Source organism: Lycium ferocissimum, chromosome 2 (assembly GCF_029784015.1).
Source record: "Lycium ferocissimum isolate CSIRO_LF1 chromosome 2, AGI_CSIRO_Lferr_CH_V1, whole genome shotgun sequence".
Taxonomy (NCBI): domain Eukaryota; kingdom Viridiplantae; phylum Streptophyta; class Magnoliopsida; order Solanales; family Solanaceae; genus Lycium; species Lycium ferocissimum.
In genome coordinates, this window is record NC_081343.1 from 44,684,332 (window position 1) to 44,708,087 (window position 23,756).

Below are 23,756 nucleotides of genomic sequence, written 5' to 3' on the forward strand. Positions count from 1 at the left end.
AGGGGTAAATATGATCCTAAAGTTGGATGGCAAGGACAAATATATCAAAAAAGTATAACGATGGGCAAATATAGATTATTTGTGAGACAGGGGCAAATCTAACCCTTTTCCGTTATATATATGGAGATAAAACTTATATATAAAGGTACTCTGCACCTGAATTTCACTCAGTTCCGCATGCACGTTCTTGCCCACTCTTTCCAAATTATTTTGAGACTGTTCTATAAAATATAAAAATAATAGTATAACACAATTCTAATACTTACTTGGCATGGAGTTCACAATTTCCAAGTCCAATTCATAACTAATTTGTCTTTGTTCCAAATTCTAATTGCACTTTCCAACTTTCCCATTCGTAAATCGTATTTCTGTAGTGTAAGTAAGTGTCGATCCACTGACGAGTTCAATCTCGCCGGCAACACTACTACTTGAGATCTGTTGATAATTTAATTGAAAACTCAAACATTACTCTTAACTTAAGCTATCTCCCATTTGGTTTTGGGTCTATCAATCACTTACTCCTAATTTCAAACAGATTCGTTCGTACATTAGTTGCTATTTATTGGAAACCCTATGTAGAGCTGTCAAAAAGGGCCAGCCCAAGCCTCGTGGGCTAAGAAATTTGATGGGCTGGGGTGGGCCGGCCCTTCATTTGAATGGGCCTTTAAAATGACTACCTTGACCCCTATAAAGAGTGTAAGAGGTAAGTGGCTGCCGGCGGAAGCGGGCCATCCCTTCATTTTTTTTCAATATTTTTTATGAGATTTTTTTTTCAATTTAAATTCTAACATTTAAGTATATACCAGTATGTTAACATTTCTAATATATGATTATGTGGAAGTACATAATTCTATGACAACTTACAATATATTCAACACCTATACATTGTCAAGCACATTTGAATCCATTTGTGATAAAATTGTCTTAATTAACATCTCCATCTTCATCTACAGCCATATGCAAATTTAATTAGTTTATAATTATCAAATAACCACGTTTCAGAAACTAATCAGTAGTATTTAAATTCGCTTAATAATATTACCACTTTGAATTTGGTAAAGCTCGGCTACTAATTTGAGTAACAAATTTGACAAGTTCATGATGGATGCAATTTTTATATGTGGTGATTAGAAATTTTAGTATTAGGGTACATTTGGTGATTAAGAATTTAGTAATAGGGATTTAACGCTAACTGAAAAAAGTATTGTACGATACTAAGACTTATTCGATAATCACTATTCCTACTTTTTACTTCTTTTTTGATTTTTTTTAAAATTTTAAGTTAAAATTAAATTTGCAATCATGAATACAACTTCTATGCTTGGTCATTAGGATTTAACGCCAGTGAGTAAAGTATTGTGTAAATATTAAAACTTATTTGTAATTACTTTTCCTATTTTTTGCTTCTTTTTTCACAATATTCTCTTAAATTTTTAATTTAATCTAAATAGATTTTTGGCCCACACGGCCGGCCTCGGCCCAGTCCGATCAGCCTCAAGAGCCGGCGAATTGCTTTGAAATTATAACCTCAGTTTAAATGGGCGCTTAAATAATCTTAAAGCCAACCCTACATAAAGAGGTGGGCTGGCGCAGCCTGGCGCCCATTTTGATGGCTCTAACCCTATGGCAGGTGAAGCTTTATTAGAATGGCTACAAAAGGAAATGGGATACCAACCATTAGGTTCATATGCAGCTTCAACCAAAGCAACAATGCCTACTATCGATTCGTTACACAAAATTTGCCGTGGTAACATGATACCTATATGGAATTTCCTCTTAACTAGAGTTAAATCACAGAAAACTGTTGAAAAAGTCCACCGTAATATCCTTGTACACGGTCCAGACGATAATGGAAATGTTAGGAGGAAGGAGAGTGCTTCGGCGTCGTCGAATGGTAGGGAAGTTGCTTTGCAAGAGAGGGATTTGGCAGAGAAAGAAGTGGAAAGGCTTTAGGCAGATAGTGAGGCGACAAAGGAAAGAGTTGAAGGCGAGGATGTTAGAGGTGTCCAGGGAGGAGCTCACCGTAAACGCATGCTTGACGAGACGTCTAACTACAGGTTCGTTAATACACTTCGTTGTTACGTATTGTTTCATAATGTATTGTGTTGTATTGTTTTAATGAATACAATTTTTGGGTAGATTGTATCGTTTTCCGTTGTTACATAGTGTCACACATTAACAATCTGAATGATGAACCTACAATATTATAAAGAAAAGTAGGTAGGGGGTAGAGTTAATATAGAGGGTGAGCGTAAATGCATGCTTGACGAGAGGTCTAACTATAGGTTCGTTAATACACTTTGTTTGGATGGTTGTTAGATATCGTTTCATAATGTATCGTATTGTATTAAATTGTGTTGTATTGTATTGTATTGTACTTTTTTCTTATGAATACAATGTTTTGATAGATTGTATCGTTTTTCGTCGTTATATAATGTCGCGCATCAGTAATTTGAAGGTTAAACCTACCAGAAAAGTAGGGTATAAGGTAGAGCTATTATAAAAAAGTATGTTAAATGATAAAATAGAATTATTAGATAATGGAAATGGAAATGGCAATGGAAATGTTAGGAGGAAGGAGAGTAGTGGTGGTTTGGGGTCGTGTTCGAGTGGTTTGGATGGTGGGAATGGTAGAGAATTTGCTTTGCAAGAGAGGGAATTGGCTGAGAAAGAGTTGGAAAGGCTTAGGCAGATAGTGAGGCGGCAGAGGAAAGAGTTGAAGGTTAGGATGTTGGAGGTTTCGAGGGAGGAGGCTGAGCGTAAACACATGCTTGACGAGAGGTCTAACTACAAGTTCGTTTATTAGAATCAGCCTATTGTAATATTATCTCTTATATACTAGTAACTACAAACTTTGTTTTGTTCTTTATTTTGATTCAGTACTTCAATTCTTCATTTTAAAGTTGTAAGGGGTCATTTGGTAGGGTGTATAAGAATAGTAGTGAATAGGGTGTATTAGTGATGTTGGGATTAGTTATCCTGGGATCATTTTTTATCGACTGTTTGGTTTGTTGTGATCTGCTGCACTTGAGCGGAGGGTCTTTCGGAAAGAGTCTCTCTACCTCCACGAGGTAGGGGAAGGTCCGCGAACGCTCTACCGTCCCCGGACCAACTTGAGTATGTTGTTGTTGTCGTTGACTGTTTGGATTGTTGTATTAAATAACATGCATTGCATAATTTAAAATAGTACTGAATAGGGTGTATTAGAATAGGAACAGTACTGGCATTGTTAATGCCATGGTTTACTATGCCTGTATTGGTTATACATAGGTTGAAAACACTACCAAACAAGGGATTAAATAATACCAAAGCTAATACCAGTATTATTTTTTTCTAATACCTCCCACCAAACGACCCTGATATGCAAAGGCAAATCTAGCTCTTCTAGCAGTTAACTGAATCCACTACATTCAGACCGGACCATGTTTACATTACCCAAAAAATGAAGAAGAAGAAAGGAAATTTGTATATATAATAGACTATACCTACTCCAATTCATTGACTCTAAATTTTGGATTTTCTCTGATAATATGAATCTGAGTTAACCTTGTGACTATTACTACTGATTCACTTAAGGTGTGGATGGTGGGCATCACGGGTTGGATTATTCATTTCTTTATTTTTTAACTTGCGCATTTTCTGTCCCTAAGCAACAAGAACTTGTGTCTAGATTACAGTTACCAGTTTTTAAAAAAAAAAAAAAAAAACAAAGAAGAAGAACCTGTGTCTAGATTGGTTAATTACGGGTGGCATTGAGTATAGCTGATATTGACACTTTTTTTTTTTTTTATGACATGGGAACCCGCAGCCATTACCCTTCGGGTGCGCACAGGGTAAACCCAGATCCTGTGTAATAGCTCGCAAACCACACAGGAGAGGTAACCCGCACTAGGCAAGCCCCGTGCGACGAGCTCGACCCAGAAGGCAAAACATGCGTTCGGGATCGTGTGGAGGCCTTAAATCAGTAACGGATAGCCTAGCTATTGACTTGTTCCTGTGAATACAACCTTTTCTTGTCTCAACCTTTAGGATTTATATTCATTTGGAAGTTCATTTTGTTGATTTGTTTTTGAATACTGTATAGCATTAGGTGGTGATTTAGATGGAAAAGAGATTTCAATTTCTGTTGGTCGAAGTGCTGAGTCTGCTGACTTGTCTGGTTTGGTCAGAACAGCTATGGGCCAATAGTCTCTGGTGCAACTGGCAGGTTAAGCGGGACTTTAAGATGGGTGTAGTTTTCAATTATAGGTGCCTAATTGGACCAAGGGCCATCTGCGTGTTAGAAACAGTGAGGCAAATTTTGACTTGATTGGATTTCCAGACATCTGAGCTTCTATGAATGCCCTTAAAAACCATTTGAGACAACATGACAATATAACCAGCAAGTAGGAAAATGAGAGACCAAGAAGGATGATATTTTGCAAAACCTAAACAATTAAAGGCAATAGGAATTACCTTAAACTCATGTAGGTTTATGGCGTGCTTGTGATTATTCTTTCCCATAAAAGAATCACAAGAGATGACCGAAGCCATGATTAATCAATATGAGTAAAGCCTATATTATGAGTCTTGAGATGGACCTGAGTTTGGCATTTCAGTATGCCTTTCTCTAACCCATTTTACTGGATTGAACTCCTTGTCATCAACTTATGAACTAAGGTAGATAAATACTCGAGCTCATTATTAGTTTGTTATGTTGTTTTTGTAATATGTACCAGATTTGTTAGATACAATTGCTTTTATTGAACTTTAAATATTCCATACCATGACTTTCTTAGATTTTATTGGTTCCAACATTCTTTCTTTTTGAGCTTGACATTGCATACCTCGCTATCATACTTTCTACATGTAATGATGATTGTAGCTACATCTTATCTTTTGTCCTTTTAACTTGTGTATTTAGGTTTGGATGCCTCGGATGCTGGCTTAGCAGCAGTTTTAGAATCTTTGGGATTTTGTATGAAGCTTCGTGGTTCTGAAGCTTCCATATTGGAAGACTTGGAAAAGGCAACTCGGTTCACACACGGCGATATCTTGTTGAAAGTGGTCGTGCCTTGTTAGATCATGCTAACAAGGCACAAAATGAGTATGAAAGTTGCGGCAAATGTCATCACTTTATCCTTTATTTTCACTGGATCAGATCCTTGCTTATTTGCAATGTACTAGTTTTTCTAATTCTTGTTCAAACCAAAAACCGGGGTGCCCTTACAAAATTAGATCGGATTCTAGTGCCTTGAATATTGTATTCCTGATTGCTGGACATTTGGTTGGACCAATATATAGATTGATTGGCTTTGTTGCTTGTCCTTTGTAGGATGACTAACTACTGCTTAAATCTGGCTGCGGAGCCAGAGAAGACAGCTACAGAGAATTGGCTACAGGAACTGGATGTAGCTATTGGTAATGCTAAACACTGCCTTAACGAGGAATGCAAGTATGTTCGGGGCCTGGTGAGTAATTTTTGTCGCTGTTTATTTGTCTACCACTTTGTTCAAGGTAATATCTTACAGGTCTTAGAAATTAGATGGATAAAATAATGGAGTTACACATTACTTTCAGTCTTGGTATGTTCAACCTGTTCAGTACTTTGAGATGGACTGTCAATAGCCAACTGTGTATTACATGCTGCCAAGCATCTATCTGGACACAGATGTGGGAGTGTCCAAAAAGAATGTAGGACGCGCCACACAAGACTATTTTACTTGATAAAAGTTTATTTTGTAAATCATTTTCTTTCGTATTTTATCATTTCATGTCAGCCAAATGAAATCTTTACACCTTCTGACTAACCTTCTTGGGTGATGTTAAGTCATTGGTTGAGGGAATGAGTTGTGGTATCCTTATATGGTATTGGCCATATGGCAGTCCTTGCCTCATGAGCTAGCTTTTGGAGTTAGGCCATATCATGGGTGAATTATAAGATCTTTCTGCACAACTGTATGAACCGAAATTACTTTATGTGAGGTACCAAGAGCCCATATCTGGGAAAACATTGAGTTAGCTTAATTGATCCGAAGATTTTGTTTCTGAATTTGTTAGGAGTTAGGAGGATAATTCATCATTTTTCAGTTCTGTTAGGCCAAAAAAGGGGAAAGCTAAAACAAAGGTCTAAAATGGGAGAAAAGAAAAAAAAAACAAATATTCAAGCTCTGTAACTAGGATATCTTGGTGATGCTGTTATGTTTTTTTTTTTTCCTTCCTTTCTCACATACTCTGTGTTCTGTTCTGGGAAGTTTCCTGCTTATGGAAATGTAATATTGTGGCATCTTTACAGGTAGATGAATGGTGGGAACAACCAGCATCAACTGTAGTTGACTGGGTTGCTGTTGATGGACAAAATGTTGCTGCATGGTTGAATGATGTGAAGCAGCTCAAGGCATTTCATGATCAACAACTTTGTTGAATCACCTCTTTGGCAACTGTTACATAATGTCTGTAAATTTTCATTTTTCTCGCTTGCTAGTTCTTGCAACTTCATGTGGCTTTTGGTTCTCTCGAGACAGGTCACTTGCAAATCTAGGCAGCATCTGTTGAAGATAGTAGAACAATTCGATCTTCGACCTAGACCTAGGACTGTAAGAAAATTTCAGTCAATAGGGGCGTATTGTCTTTCTCTTACATAGTTCAAGACTTCAAGCCCGAAATGTAGGTCTAGTAAAATATGTTGTTGCATTCCCTATGTTGTTGCATTCCCTATTTTGTACAGATGTTTCTTCCGTCACTTTTTGGTAATGAGAAAGAAGAGAATAGCATACATACGGTCTGTGTAACGCATTCTGATCTGGCTGAATGATGACACAAAAGTCCAGATCACTATGCTTGGTTTGGATTTTCTTTTTTCCTTTGATGGCTTACCATTGGAAGCTTTTATATAGAATTTGGTAACTAAATCAAAGAACTTTACACATTAAAAACCAGAAGGTGCAGGTTTATTTTTGAAAATTTTGTATTAATGGAAAAAAAAGAGTTGGTGTAATAATGAAAAAGAGAGGATAATCTGACGTATTTGGGGGGAGTTAGGAAAGATTTCCTTTCTTCTTTTAATCTTTTTTAATTTCTAACCCATTTTATTAAAACAATAACAGTCATTTCCTTATTTTATGCAATACTAGTCAACTTGCCGCGGAATAGGATAACACACACGCATGAATAACATATGAATAAGGAAAATGAGGGGAAAAAAACAAAATGACGGAATTATATTTCATCAAAAAAAATTCCCAAAGAATCCAATACAGACAAACTATCTTACAAAAAAAGTAAGAAATCATATGTATTGACAGATGAGAGACCTCGAAAAAAAACAAAAGAGAAGCCCCTGAATTTCGACGTTTAAATTGAGATCTAATGATAATGTCATTAGCATTATTTCTCTGACGCTATCCCCACCAACGAATAGTCTTGTAAAATCCAAGCTCGTTCAATAATGACTATGAAACTTCCCATGCGCAAGTAAAAGCATGACCTTGATATTTTTTATAAAAGAATAAAGCTACTATTAAACTTGCTATATGCTTTGGTAGGGATCAAATAAGGAGCTCATAAAGCAACTTAAACACTTACCCTGTCAAAAGAAACCCTTAAGTACTTACAACAATAGAAATTAGTGAATCCCTGTATTATGAGTTTCTTTTGCTAAATAGCTAGAATGTATTATGACCAAATATACACCTATATCTAACACCGAGCAAAGATTTGTTTTATCCAGTTGGAGTCGTGTAGTTCTATATACACTATACACACATAAATATAGGAGTAATTTTTTTCCACAAAAATTATAGACAAAAAAATTCAGAAAACATCATATATAACGAAAGCAAAAATATATTTCATTAGATCTTATATACCCAATATTGGTAATAGTAATCCCTACAGATATAGTGACTTCAATGGAAAGATGAACTAAATAGTTTTATTTGCCAGCCATTTATTGAGATACGACGCCTCGTGGCGCAACCACATCAGGATGATCAAAATTTTTAATTTATAATATGTAGGGAGGTAATTAGTACGTACATCAGGATGATCAAATTTTTTGATTTACAATATGTAGGGAGCTAATGAGTACGTTTGAACAGTTTCATCCCTCTTAAAGTTCAGCATATCTTCCTATAACAATAAAAAATATTAGAATTAAATTAGGCTTGAAAATTCAATCAAAACTTACGAGAAAAGTCTTACAAGAAGTTAAATAACAATAAATTCTTACTTTACCTCTTCGTATCATGCACCTCCACATCACTAACTTAATTGGAATCTGAAAGGGATAGAAAAAACATACATAACAAAAACCATTAAAACCAACAGTTTAGTAGTAAAATTGAGTAAACACAAATAGGTTGCATTAATATTTTTTTGATTGAGACTTGTATGAACTGTGATGTTTTATTTCTTCAATTTGATCAGTAAGTGCAGAAGCCATGCACCAGGAAGAAGGGAATATAAAATTGGTTCTTAAAAATCATTGAGATAAGAGTGAAGTTGCCTCTAATAACATGAATCATTCAATCTCAACTTTTGATCATTATGGTACAATATAAAATGCTCAACAATGAGTGATTTCCTTTCATTCAATTTATTTTTATATTCTTAAAGTCACTATTAAAGAGAGTTATTATTCCCCTGTATTAGAAGGCCAAAACCCTACCGCTATTAGTTTTGGTAAATGGTTAACTTCACGTACCCATGTTAATGGCCTTTATTTTGTCTAAATTAATGACCAATTGTTATCAGATTAACGAGAATAGAGAAGCCCCTTTGTATTCATTCATTTCTTGACAAGTTGAATTATATAGAGGACTTTAATTGTAATTAATAAGTGAAATAAAAAGAATCAAATTAATTGGACATTTTTTGAGCAAAATGAGAAGGGGAAAAATTCAAAAAAAGGAGGAAAAGATAAATAGCATTCTAGGCATAGAGAGGTACCACATTACCTTGTCTATGCCTAGCTTTATATTATATACAGATTCTTAGTAAACCCAAAATCCTAGAATTTTTATCCCGAATCTCATAATACACCAAAATGCACAGAGAAATCAAAGATAATGCCAAAAAAAAAAAAATCCAAGTCTTATGGCAAAAATTAAAGGTTGAAATCGAAGTCTAATGACAAAATTAGTCCCGTTAACTTTTACCCATTTAATTAATTTTGATTATTAATTAAAATTCCTAATTAAAGTGGTATTTAAATCAAGTTGAGCTAATTAGCCACGTGTAGTGCCACTTCGCACGTTTTTCTAGTTAATTAGGAGTTTACTAGATGCATCTCTAACAATTCAATCGGTGATAGTTTAATATACAAGGAGCTATTCAAGGGGTAATCAGTTCAGAGGATTTTTAATGTATTAGCTCTTAAATAAACTAATTAACTTGGAAACAAGCGTCAATTACAAATGAATCCAAAATTTACTTATTACATATCTATATGTTACCATTGGATATGTATTATGTTAAAAAAAAAAAAATGTTACATTAATAAGTAGTTTGATTTATGAATCTCTCCGGATTACAAAATCTTAAATAGATTTCAAATATATCAATTATGAAAAGATAAATTAAATGTTGACTTGAAGTGGTTTTTAAAAACAGAAAATCCCCTCTAGCAGGTGCCATTTTATCTTATTACTCACGTGGTGAAGCATAACAAAATCTAATTTCTTTCTATAATCTTGACACCTTTCAATTTTTGTTTTGTGAATGTGTGTTTTGTCAAAAATCTTGTATCTCTTTTTTCTTATGGAGTTTGTGAGATTAAGTTTCAAAAGTTGATTATATTTGGTTTAATCCACAATGTAATCAAACTACATTCAAGAAAGAGTTGCAATATTTCTGACACTAGAAAAACAAGTAAATGATCGTTGAAGAACAATATCAACATTAATAATATTATCACGATTTTATTCATTAAGTATTGCTTTTTTCTTGGTACAATCCATTAAGTATTACTCTACTAGTGTAACTACGTCTTATGAGTTATAAACTAGTATAACATTATTTTTATATTTTGAGTTTATCTATACAATTAAACTACTTAGAGTGAAAATTATTTGTTAGGTAAGCATTATATTTATTAAGTGCTAATTACTTGCTATGTTGATTTTGAATTGAAAATAATAATAAAGAGAAGACAAATAATTTTTTTTGAGAAGAAAAAATATTAAAATATTTTCTTCTTCTATTGAATTCTTGTCAAGAAAGAGGTCAAGTACTCTACCAAGGGTGATTAATTAACTAATTTTATTTAAAAATAATTTCCTTTTTAAAATTCTCATTTTAATCTTGTTATTTTTTCAAAAGGAAAAAAGAAGTTGAATCTAGTTTCACTCATAGAAGTTTGTTTCAATGAATTCTTATAAAATATTGGTATCTAGTCTGTATTGGTCTATTTAGCCATGTTTTTTTGTATCTGATGTATTCGAAGATATCATAATTTATTTTCTATATATAACTATAGAATTATATATTTGCTAACCTGCAATGTGAAGCTTGAAGGTCAGCATCCTCCCCAATTTTACTTTTCCTTAAGAGTCTGTTTGGAAAGCCACCTGGTAATTGGAATTGGTGTAATTACTAGGGTGGTAATTACACAGCCTGGTAATTACACAGCATAGTAATTACAATGACCTGTTTGTTTGTCAGAGTGTAATTACAGTGTAATTCCCTCTGTCCTGTTTGGTTGGCCAAATGTAATTACACAGCTAAGCTAAAAAAAAAAAACAGATTAACATATAAATAAGTTTTACTGTATATATATAAAATATTTATTGTGAAGTATTTAAAATAAATATTTTTCTGCAAAATTATATTAAATAACTATAAATAATATTATTACTTAGCCGAATTAGCCGGGCTCTAATGCAAGCATCTAACACCCAATAAAAAACCAATATTTTTTTCCAGCTATCAATCAATATTGCATTATAGCCACGAAGTTACTAGATGTATCAAAACATCTCGTGCGGTTAAAATGCCACAACATTGGGTTGACAATATCTATTACAAAATGAATAGAAACTTTACATTAATGAAGTCAATGAACCGCTTGTTGGACACTTCTTAGATGACTTAAACCTGTCAAGATACTTCTAAACAGAGATGGAAATCCACTTCCATTTCACTGCAAATCCACCCTTCTATTAATATCACGATACTTATGCACCAGTAACTTTTATCAGCAAAAGTGAAGCGACCATGAAGAGTAAAAGTTCAAGTCCGTGAAAAACAAGGTGATTCACACAAACCATATAGAGCGACTTTTACCAACAAAAAACAAAAAAGAAGGAAGAAGAGAAAATTACAGCAAGATTCACAACAAGCTAACCCCAAGTTCCCAATATTCAATTATGATAGACTAATATCTGAATTACCAACATCAGAGAAAAGGATATACAATGAAGTTTTACACTGATAAACCTTGCAGCCTTTAATTACTCTACCTTCAAGCACTAATTAGTTTCCAATTCTAAATTTCTCTCTGGCCAACCTCTTACATCTACCTATTTTACAAAATAGACTGGTGGCTATACCCTTGCTTCAAGTGACAATGACCTACTCTATCCCTTTCAACATATGCTATTCTACCTAATTGCTCTAGCATTCCATATCTGTTGAGCTATCCCATCTCTTAGATTGCACATATATTGTTTGTCAACATCTGTCGGTCCTCGTCCAAGTTCTTCTTCATCTGAATCTGAATCAATATCATCCAAATTGTGGGAATCTTCTATTTCCTCTTCCACGTGTTCTTCAAAATATGAATCATCCCAGTTCCACTTACGAATGAAATTATGAAGTATACAACATGATAGCACAATCCAACCTTGTTTTTTGATGGAATATGGAGGAGGAGTCGTTAATATAGGGAATCTTTTTTCAAAACAGCAAATGTCCTCTCCACGACATTTCGAAGCTTTGAATGTCTCAAGTTAAAGAGTTCACGAGCATTTTGTGGTGCTTGTGTTTGGCTCCATTCTCTCAAATGATATCGTACACCACGATAAGGTGCTAGAAATCCCTTTGTATTTGCATAGCCTGCATCAACTATGTAATATCTTCCTACAAAATTACAGGCACCAACTTAAATATTTTAGAAAAGTAAATAAATAAATAATGGATGTCTGAATTAACGCTAAATTACCATTTTGAATTTTCAACTTATTTTAAGATCTCTCCCAAAAAATTTTCTTAAAACTCTAGAATCAAGTAGAGCCTTCCCAACCAAAGAAGCACGTATTGAAAGTTCATATCAAAATCTACCACAAAGAAGGACATTTTGAGAAAGAACTCCTTTACGATTTCTATATCTTGGTTGCTCTTCCACGGGAATTAATGCAGGAATGTGAGTTCCATCTATAGCTCCAATACAATCCTTCAAAAAGCTTACAAAGATTTTAAGATGTAGGACAAAATAATTAATAACTTTTAGTTAGTAAAAGTAAAATGTAATGCTAAAAACTAACCTTGAACCAAGGATAGAAAAGTGGATTAGAGGATATTTCTTGCGGGATACTTCTTCCGCCGCTTGACATAGTGTTTTCCTAAACGTAGACAAGCTTTCAAGCACTTGTTAAAATACCGACTAATTGTTTCTCCTGAATGTTGAAAACGATTTTGCACAACTCTATTCCTCTCATTATGAGCTAACGTAAATAGAAATATAGCCAACTGTTCCTCAACTCTAACGGTTCTTGAATCAGTTAATAGACCTCTTGTTTTCATCCCATCTACAAGTTGTAAGAAACATCCAACACTCATACGTAGTAGGTCATAGCATCCACGAGGATGTCCTTGGGTCAAATCTTTAATAAAATCTGCTCCCGCTTAAAATTGACTCCGTTTCTTTTGGTCCAACACCTAAATATTTTCCAATAACGCTAACTAAAAGTACACATTTTGCAAGAAACATCATGAATTGATCTTCATTTGCCATCCTATTTGACATAGAAAAGAATTAATTTTCCAACTGTAATGGCATAAGAAAAAGCAAAATACTCTTATAATGTCAACTTGGAACAAAATGTAGCAGAAATTCAAAAAAAAAAAGAGATAACATAATATTTTCATGTCAAACTTCAACAAAACATATGATAAGTTTCCAGCAAAATTTGTATATTCCATTCATCACACAAGCCTAGTTCCAATATCAAAGGCATTAATTTCTCCAAAACGTGCTTTTTGGTTCATGTTGTAGCCTTATTTGTTCCTCGGCTATTGATGTCCATCTATCAAATTATTTAGCCAGTCACTTCCAATAGAGTTTCTAATTCTTTTTGGACGTGATGTCAAAGTTGGTTGCTCAGCTAAACGTCGTTTTCCTGCTCTCTTATCTTGACTAGATGATTGAGTTACTTCATTACTCGTAAAGTTTATATTCTGATCAAAACATCCATGGTCATTGTCCACAAATTGTACATCTTCAGACGAAGGTGTAGTAACTTTTTTCAGAGTTATATCATCATCGGAAAACTCATTTTGAAAATCCTCAAAGATCATTAATTTCACACCCATTCCTACCATCAAGAACGGTATCTCCAAAAATCAAAGCCAAAGTACTATAATGCAAAGAGCATCTTTTGGGTGAGCCTATTATATAATCAATAGTCTTAAATCGAAAAACGAATAACTTAAATTCAAAATCATCTATTGAAAAAAAAAAAAAAGAATATATCTCCTGCAAGAATCGCTCCCGTACATCATCTTCGCATCAACTTTTCGAGTTTCCTCATTCCACCCAAATCCTCTATGTTGTATCATTCTCTTCATAGTAGCATATGTTTTCTTCAATGTCCTCATCCTATTTTTCATTTTAGTCTTATCTAACTTGTCCCCGTATAGCTTATTCATTTCTCTTTCTACACCACCCCATCCTTCGGTCGTTAATCCTCCTTGTTGCGTTCTTCCCAACTTAACTTGTTCAAAGAATAAAATAAATGAAATGTTCGTCTTGAACTTCACTCCATTTGGTGTATGGTTTTCCAACATTAGGTGGTTGTCTAATTGTCATCCTACATAAATGAAATTATAAAGGAAAGTTACCTAATTTATTTGTTACCCATTGCACAAATACAGACAATATTTAAACAAGTTCCCCTTTTGTACTCTAGCTTAACCTATTTGACATTTGCACCTTCAAGACTCACTGTATAGAAGCTAATAATTTAAAATACAAAGAATTCCATTCAACCAAAAGCTCACCTCATTGTAGTCAATTAAAACTAAATCAAGTTTTCCCCTAATATCATCCAACGTCATATAGCATCATAAGAACAGTGAGGATCTTGCTAATTTTAGAGCTAAAGAATGTTTGTAGAGCATACCTATGCTAAAAGAAAAAAAGAAGAAGAAGAATGTACATAGGTTGTACTGAGATATCTCATCAACATATTTTTTATCAAAAAATAATCTACTTGAGACTAGGCCTAGGTAAATAAATTTTAATATTTTAAAAAATTATTTCTTATATTATTATCAGAAATTAGAGAAAATTTTAGTTCTTGTATTCTATTCTTCAGGAACATGTAGGAGAAAATACAAAGATTAGATACATAAATTAGCTACCAAGAAATCAAATATATGAAATAAAAAAGGGGAAAGAAAAGATCATACCTGGAGGTTGAAGTGAAGAGCAGCGTTGCTGCTTGGTGGAAAGAGATGATATGTCCTTTTGTTTTCCAGATGAAATAATGACCGAAAAAAGACATCTGAAAAGTTAGGCATGTAATTACAGGGTGTAATTACACCCAATTCTCAATCCCCCTTGAGAATTGGAGAGTGTAATTACACCCCTCCAATTACACTCAATTCCCTTTTAAGAATGTAATTACTTGGCTTGACAAACATGCCAAATAGTGTAATTACACCCAATTACACCCAATTCCAATTACATGGGTGGCTTTCCAAACAGGCCCTAAATATCTTTAATGATGCACTGTCACCTCATTAATTAAAGGGGTATTTTTGTCTTTCCATCTAAAAATAATAAACCCTATTCATTTTCTCTTCCTTCTGTTTTTTCTCTCTCTCTTCATAAGACTAAGAATTACACTCAATTGTAATAATATATATCTAAACGTGTTTTATCAGTGTAGTAGTTATGTGAAGTTATAATACCACTTTTAAGGTAATCTTCTAGTTCAGAAACTTCAAATATGCACATAAAAATGTGACTTTTAGCTTACTTTTAAGTTGTGTTTCCATCTAATATTTTAGGACCTCAAGAAATTAACAGAGTTTGAGTTCGCTCCAAAAATAATAAAATCCTAAAATATTAATCCTATGGCATTCCTAAGTTAATATATCTTTGACAACTAAGGCGGTATATAAATGTGGCTTTAATTTGCCTAGAAAATTTAGTTCTTCTTTACATAACGTTTACTATTCTGAGAGTTTAAGTTGTAGCTAATAGAGATTTTGTGGCTTTAACACCGATCTAAAAACCTGAATAATTTTCCCCACTTCATTGTCTGCTTACAGAGATTTTGGGTCTGTGCAAGAAGAGAAGGGAGGAGAAATTGCTCGGTGGTGGAGGGAGATGAGAGTGGAGATGAGTAGAGTTTATTATGTTTAGCTGGAAGGACAAAAATATCCCTTTTATTAATGTGCACAGTTAACAGTATTTAAGGAAAAGTAAAAATGAGGAGGATGCTAACCTACAACCTTCGTGATAAGTTTTTTTTTTTTTTTTTTTTTAATTGTTTTATTACATAGGGGGTAGGGGAAGGGGAAATGGGGGAGGGATTACAACGTGGGGATTCGAACCCTCACCAACAAAGGAAAGTTAATAACCAACCGAGCCTACTTCTTATCCCTACACCTTCGTGATAAGTTGTTTGTCTTGCGGGGCAAAAATTAAAGACCAATAGAAAATAGGACAAAAGTGCAAATGACCAAAACAATGTGTCCTAATCCAACCCGCTCAACTCTTATCAAGTTTAATTTTTTTTTAATCATTTATTTAATTTTCAAACATATATAACATATCAAACAAATAAAATTTTATTTAAGTATTCTAACAAGATTTCTCATGGATCAATTTATGTTACATACTTAATCCGAATCAGTCCAATTTTTAGAAGGTCTGAATTTAGGCGGGTCAAAATTAATTGATTTAATTAATGAATGAGTTTACCACCCCTAGATAAAACCTGAGATCTTCACGACTTCAAACTGAACAACTCTGTGTCCAAACTTTTGAAAATTGGAGTAGTAAATAGATGGATATAGGATACAGATTATTGATTTTTGTTTTCATGAACAGTTAATCATCAATTTTACAGAAGTTACTCTGCAATTCGGTTAATATTTATGTTTAAAATTAACTTTAAATGATGTCAATTTTACAGAAGTTACTCATATTTTTCTTGCCAGTCTATAAAATTATCAAAACATTGTTAGGTCAATTTATGTGTTCCTGTGACATCTATAGAAGTCCAAACAAGAATACATTAATCAGTGGGTCAACTCCTAAATAAGTTACATTTGTACAGTATATTTATATTGCAACTTGCAGTCAAAGTGTATACACTAGGTAGTTTTAGTGCTTCTATACCTGTTATTTTTATAAAAGTCCACACACCTCAAAACCTTGCCTAAATAAAACTGCAGAAACGCTTCGGGCTTACACATAGATTTACTAAACAAAATCTTGCTTATTAATTAAATAGGATAGGAGCAAAATCATAATTTTATTTGTTCATCTTATATATGCTAGATAAGTCTCACATTGTCAACTAAATGCGGAAGGCTTTTACTTACAATAATACGATTAAAGAGAAAGTAATTAAGACCACATTTTATTCAAGGAAGTGCCTAACTTTGGTTAACTATTTGACTTCACATGTGTCGTCTTAGGTTAGCCGTGAACAAACTAAGACCACTCCACTAGCAAAACAAGAGTCAAATACTTCCTCTATGCAATTCATATCCTCTATATATACTCTTTCATTCCTTCTCCAATTACCATCCAAACATATCTCTCAATATTTGCATTCTTTAATTTTCATCCCATTTACAAGTAGCCATGAATTGCTTTAAAATTTTCTTTTTGTTAGCCATTATAATGGCATCATTCACTATGCTTTCAGTAGCCTCATCGGTCGATAAATTAAAAGAAGAAATACCCGTAAAAAATGACAATGAAGTTGACAATATGGATGAATTGTTCGATATTCCCTTCAATGAAACTGATGAAAGTCCATCATCCATTCGACGGGCTAGTCGTTTTCTTCTAACACATAAATCACCTCTTTACAAGTGGAAAAGTATACTAAAAAGAATGACATGTAACAAGAACCCTAGAATATGTCGTGCCAAAGGTAGCCCGGGGCCATTTTGCTGCAAGAAGAAGTGCGTCCACGTGTTAACGGACCGACAAAATTGTGGATTTTGTGGGAAGAAATGCAGGTACAATGAGACTTGTTGTAAAGGGCAGTGTGTTAACACTTTCTTTCACAAGAGGCATTGTGGGGGTTGCGGTAACAAGTGCCAGAAAGGAAGTGCTTGTGTCTATGGAATGTGCAGTTATGCAAATTAGAGTACTCATGAAATAATAAGGACGATTAAATTATTCATTTGGTTCTATAGAAATTACTATTTTTACTTGTATTTGATTGTTGGTACTGATTTCTTTTATTGTGTGTCTAATGAAGGCATAGCTATGCGACATTAGTTGTTTGTTTCATTCTTGTTCTGATTATTTATCTTTTTGATTGTAACACTCATGCAAGCACGGTTTCATTTCTTTAGAATAAATATTATGTATAAAGGAGTTCTTTGAATTATTAATTCTTTGTTTTGTATCCACCAATTAAGAAACTACTCGAAACTCGAAGGATTAATGCAGGTTGCATTATCAAAGAAAGCTCCTCATATTTTAGCCAAATCTCTATCAATAAAGAAACATTGAATATCTTCTATTTCTGGATTGTTACAACAGTAGCACCACGAAACAATTAATAAGATGCTTAAATCTGCAAGGTTCTCATCAGTGAGTAGTTTAATAACACTTCACGTGAAGAAAGAAATCTTGAAAGATTTTTATATTAAGTAAATTTTATTATGGGTTTAAATTCTGCAATTACTATACATGTAAAGAATTCTTTTTACACTATCAGATCACCTAAAAAATAGCTATAAGTGATAATTTATTGGGATTGATAACTTAGAAAATAAGATGGGTAATATGGTATAACAAATTTAAATTCTTTATATAAGTATATTAAGAGTTCTTTCCTATTAGCGTCTATATAAGTTAAATTTGTACTATATAGAAGAGCCAGTTGGGCTCACTTTTTCGTCATCCGTTCTAATTTTTTTTTTAAAATTGTGGGCCCCATATATAAAACAACAACTAATATTAAAAAAAAAATTGTGGGCCCCATATATATTAAACAACAACTAATATTAAAAAAAAAAAATTGTGGGCCCCATATATATTAAACAACAACTAATATTAAAAAAAATATGGATCCCATATTAAACACCAACCAGTATTAAAAAAAAAAAGGAGAGAAGAAAAAAAGTGGAACCCACCACCTCCAAACTCATGGAAAAAAAAAGTGAACCCCATATTAATAAAACCAAGCAATATTAAAAAAAAAAAAAGTGAATCCCATATTAAAAAAATAAACAATTAAATCAATAGTGATGGATTCATTGTCACATGTGTATCAACCCATTAGTGGGAGCAAATGAAATTATTGTAAAAATAACATACTTAAAATACTTATATATTAAAATAAGATAGAATTTAATTACTTTTTCATTTTTTCCTTACTCTAATAAATGTGAAAAGAAATTAATGTCATAAAAGAAAAAATAATATTAAATGTCGTCCGTCCCAATTTTAAAAAAATGTGGGCCTCATATATATTAAACAACAACCATTATTAAAAAAAATGTGAGCCCCATATTAAACACCAACCAGTATTTAAAAAAAAAAAAAGAGAAGAAAAAAAAGTGGAACCCACCACCTCCAAACTCACGGGAAAAAAAAAGTGGACCCCATATTAACAAAATCAAGCAATATTAAAAAATAAAAAAAGTTAATCCCATATAAAAAAAAAAAACAATGTTAAAAAAAAAAAGTGCATCCTATATTAAAAATCAAACAATTAAATCAATAATGATGGATTCATTGCCACATGCGTATCAACCCATAATGTGGGCCCCATATTAAACACCAACCAGTATTAAAAAAAAAAAAAAAAGAGAGAAGAAAAAAAAGTGGAACCCACCACCTCCAAACTCACGGGAAAAAAAAATGGACCCCATATTAATAAAATCAAGTAATATTTAAAAAAAAAAAAAAGTGAATCCCATATTAAAAAAACAAACAATGTTAAAAAAAAAGTGCATCCTATATTAAAAAATCAAACAATTAAATCAATAATGATGGATTCATTGCCACATGCGTATCAACCCATTAGTGGAAGCAAATGAAATTATTGTACAGCAACATACTTAAAATACTTATATATTAAAATAAGATAGAATTTAATTACTTTTTCATTTTTTCCTTACTCTAATAAATGTGAAAAGAGATTAATGTCATAAAAGAAAAAATAATATTAAATGGAGATCAAATAATTAATAAGATAAATTAGTGAAATTATAATTCTAATTGACGTTTCCTTAAAAAATCGTGTAAAAAGTAACATGACAAGTAAAATGAGTTAAGCAAAAAATATTTACTAAAAATTAAAAAATAGAAGTTCTTCATTTAAATAGAAAATCAAATTTCTACTTTGTTTCATTTTAAACATGTAAAATTAAAATAATAATTTGAATTAGAATTATCCAAATCAAAATTTGATAAAAAAAATTATATGTATTACTTTACTATTACTACTATATAGAAGAGCCGGTTTATAGAGGCAAGATCGTCGTCCGTGTTTGGTCCCACTTTTTTATTTAAGAGCAAAAAAATCCTTTGTGGTCCCACCCACTTTTTTTATTTAAGGGCAAAAAAATGACGTTTTATCTTTATATTACCAAATCTTCTAAAAAGTAGATAGAAATACTTTATTATATTTCTATTTTTCTTCTACTATATAGAAGTATCGATTTACCCATGCTTCGTAAATCGATCACTCTTAAAAAAATATAGCGATGCTTAAATATTGCTATTATTTTATCTCAAAGAGAGGAAAATAGTTTTCTTTTAAACAAGTTTTTCTCTTTAAAAAGTATTAATAAATTTTCGTAGCAAACACGAATATAATAAAGTTTTAGATACAGAGCACAAACTACAATGTTATATTAATCGTATTTTGAACATAGTGTGTATATACATATATATATATATTATCATTATCTAAACACAACTACATATATATAAATACACTATAATCGGAAGTGTTAAGTATTTTACACCTTTAAATTAGTCGAATTAAAATTGAAAGTATCAAGGCGATGCTTAAATATTGCTATTATTTTATCTCAAAGAGAGGAAAATAATTTTCTTTTAAACAAGTCTTCTCTTTTAAAAAGTATTAATAAATTTTCGTAGCAAACATGAATATAATAAAGTTTTAGATACGGAGCACAAACTACAATGTTATATTAATCGTATTTTGAACATAGTATGTATATATATATATATATATATATATATATTATCACTATCTAAACACAACTACATATATATAAATACACTATAATCCAAAGTGTTGGAAACATAAGACCTGCTTTAGATAAACCATCTAGTCCTTCTTATATTTGGAAGGTAGTTTGTCTGATCTCTTGAATAACTTTCAAAGAGGTCTTGGTGGAAAAGGTTCCTAATACAGTACTAGGTGTCCAAATCGGCATTGTTCCCATGGAGAGCATTCGGTTATAAATTATGATGACTGCAATTCTTTGCGCACGGGCATGGCCATCTAGTCCTTCTTATATTTGGAAGGTAGTTTGTCTGATCTCTTGAATAACTTTCAAAGAGGTCTTGGTGGAAAAGGTTCCTAATACAGTACTAGGTGTCCAAATCGGCATTGTTCCCATAGAGAGCATTCGGTTATAAATTATGATGACTGCAATTCTTTTTTTACCATATTAGAGGCACACTCTTGATGTGGATAATTTGAAGCGTTAAAGGAGCTAGAAAAGGAAGCTAAATTCTTTTTCTATTACGTACATAATTTCCTGTGTAAAGACAAATTCCTAACTGTAACATGTCAATCATGAGCTTTTTACAGCGGCTGCGTAAGAGATTTGTCAGGACCCAAAAAGGAAAAGTTTTAATCCCTATGATTTCTATATATGTTGCTAAATTAATTAAGTCTAATTTGACTCCTCGTACATACAAATTTGACTCCTCGTACATACATTGTTAACCACGACTATCTTATACTATACGCACGGTCTTCTTCAACATAGTCAATAGAAGCAGAGGAACCAATTTGTTGGTAGTTAGGATTCAAATTCATGACATTGTAATTTGAAATTGATTGTTCCCTTGACATTCAACCATGAACTTTAGTTCAACATATTTTCCCAAGATAAGCAAATCCAGATCGATAATCATCAGTCTGCGTTTTTCTACTCTGCATGGCCAAGATTACCTCCAAGTATGTTTTTTCTTTATAAAATTTTGTAGGTTAAAAATATAAACAGTATATGTAATACAAAAAGGTATTACATAGATGGGGATTGAAAATATCAAGGGTAAAACAGACATTGCATAGGATAGGCCGGGGGATAGAATGTCAATTGTTCATAGTTGAGAGGAGAGTTTGATTTTTAAAGCAAATTTGAGAGCTAGAAATGATTTTCATCCTATGTTAATACGGTCGGTTCCTCTACTATAACGCATACCGCGTATAACAACACCCTCTCTATAACAACCAACTTTTTCGGAACCGATTTTTTATGTTATATTTTACTTCTCTATAACAACATTTCACCTATAACGACAACAACCAACTTTATAACGATGTATTTCTTTGTAAAATTAACCCCCATATAACAGCTATCTTTTTTTTTGGGTAATATAATAATTAACCATCTTCATAAAAATAGAATATCTATGATTACCAATAATAAGTGTAGGATCAACAAGGGAAAGCTGGGGGATGGATAGACTTGTTTCCTCTCGGCGCACGTTAGCATAGCGTACGCCGCACCATGGATAAGACGAGCAAGCCTACGAATCCACCGGAAAGGTTGGCAGAACGATGGCAATACAACAAGGAGTAGAATCTGGGAAGCGTAATGACGGAGTGAAATCAATTCGAGGTATTGGTCTGGCAACAACAAACTTGAAAACTAGGGCAATTAGTGAAATTGAGAAATCGGGGCCAATTCCGATTAGATCCTTGACAAAAAGGGGGGATAAGTCACCAAATATGAGGGGAGATCCAAATCAAAACATGACACCAGTGAAGGACCGTGGAACTACATCTACTGAGTTGGTGGATGTAATCATGGCAGAGCAGAGGAAGCAGCTAGAAGCTAATTTGGCGACTGATAAAATCCAAGACAAGACAAATCACAGTCCTCACAAGTCTAAAGCAACATTGGATAGGGAGAATGTACTCGATTGGTTAGACATCACTTGTTCCCAGGCGAGTGAAGGAAGGAAATCATGGGCGGATGTGGTGGAACATATAGAGGCGCATCCAGCTAATCCGACGGAGGTGAGTGAGTCTGTGGCATCTGTCTGGGATAACTTTGACATCACTAAAATTTCTAATGCGAGATTCAAACTTGATTATGTAAGGGTGATCAACTCATAGTTGAAATTGAGGAGGAAGATATCACCTCTGAGATTGAATATTGGAAGAATGCAGTGGTCTGCTATGTGCTTGGAGTTCACCCACCTTTCTCAGTACTTAATGGCTATATTCAGAGACAATGGGGGAAATGGGGCATCAATAAAATAGCAATGTTGAAGAATGGAATAGTGTTGGTGCGGTTTGACAGTGCTGATGGGAAAAATGAAGTGATCCATGGTGGTATATACCATTTCGATAATAAGCCACTGATAGTAAAAGCTTGGGATGCGGATATGGAATTTTCGAGAGAGGAACTGTATTCTGTTCCAATTTGGATCAAGTTGCCTGGACTTGACTTCAAATACTGGAGTGCCAAGGGCCTCGGTAAGATAGGTAGCCTTATGGGGAAGCCACTCATGGTTGACAAGAACATTGAGAAGAAGTGTTACACCCCGTATCTTAGAACTAAGATTAGACTCATATCATTAGAGTTTTAGTGAAAAAATTGAAGGTTTAAACGTTTTGCGAAAATGGTTGATAGGCCTAATTCGGGCAGTGATAACTCCTTGATTAGTTAGGAATTTGGGAAAGTACCCTCAGTGAAAGTTGTAGTACGTAAAAATAGCTTTCTAATTATATAAAGACCAGTCCAATCAGAGATCGGAGCAAGAAGATATGATCGTCTCAATATGGCTAATAGTAAGGCGTTTAAAAGTCTATAGAATCAGCTAAGTTTTGATACGTCTGTCTTCCAATAGAATTTCGTGAAAATCCGTTTGGAATTTGAGAAAACTTAAAACATGAAAGTTGTAGCCCTTTGAAATATCTTTCCAACGGTATATTATGGGCCTTGAACAGAGCTATGTACAAGAAGTTATGCCTATTTTACCGAACACTGTGCAGAACCGATACATGACGCGCGTGTGGGCGCGTGCGATGGCTCCGCATCGCGGGCCGATCGCTCAATCTGAGTATTTAGCTGCAGAATGTCACGCGATGCCCATGCATCGCGGACCCATCGCGAAAAAGGTCGGGTTTCGGGTCAAA

The 23,756-nt window shown here is 33.3% G+C and overlaps 2 long non-coding RNA genes across 4 annotated transcripts; one reads left to right on the top strand and one right to left on the bottom strand.

Moving 5' to 3' along the window:
- The first annotated feature begins 1,623 nt into the window (after positions 1–1,623).
- Positions 1,624–6,685, top strand: LOC132039537 (uncharacterized). 3 transcript variants are annotated; one of them, XR_009410385.1, is made up of 4 exons: positions 1,624–2,023; positions 2,251–2,273; positions 4,904–5,450; positions 6,275–6,685. It is a non-coding gene; the product is annotated as an uncharacterized LOC132039537 (long non-coding RNA). The 3 variants fall into 3 exon arrangements; XR_009410389.1 differs by lacking the exons at positions 1,624–2,023; positions 2,251–2,273 and adding an exon at positions 2,610–2,793; XR_009410388.1 differs by lacking the exons at positions 1,624–2,023; positions 2,251–2,273 and adding an exon at positions 2,610–2,781.
- Positions 6,686–11,322: 4,637 nt separating this feature from the next.
- LOC132048102 (uncharacterized) lies at positions 11,323–12,172 on the bottom strand. The gene is made up of 2 exons (XR_009412901.1): positions 11,486–12,172; positions 11,323–11,438 (listed from the first exon to the last, which is right to left on the bottom strand). It is a non-coding gene; the product is annotated as an uncharacterized LOC132048102 (long non-coding RNA).
- Positions 12,173–23,756: the final 11,584 nt, after the last annotated feature.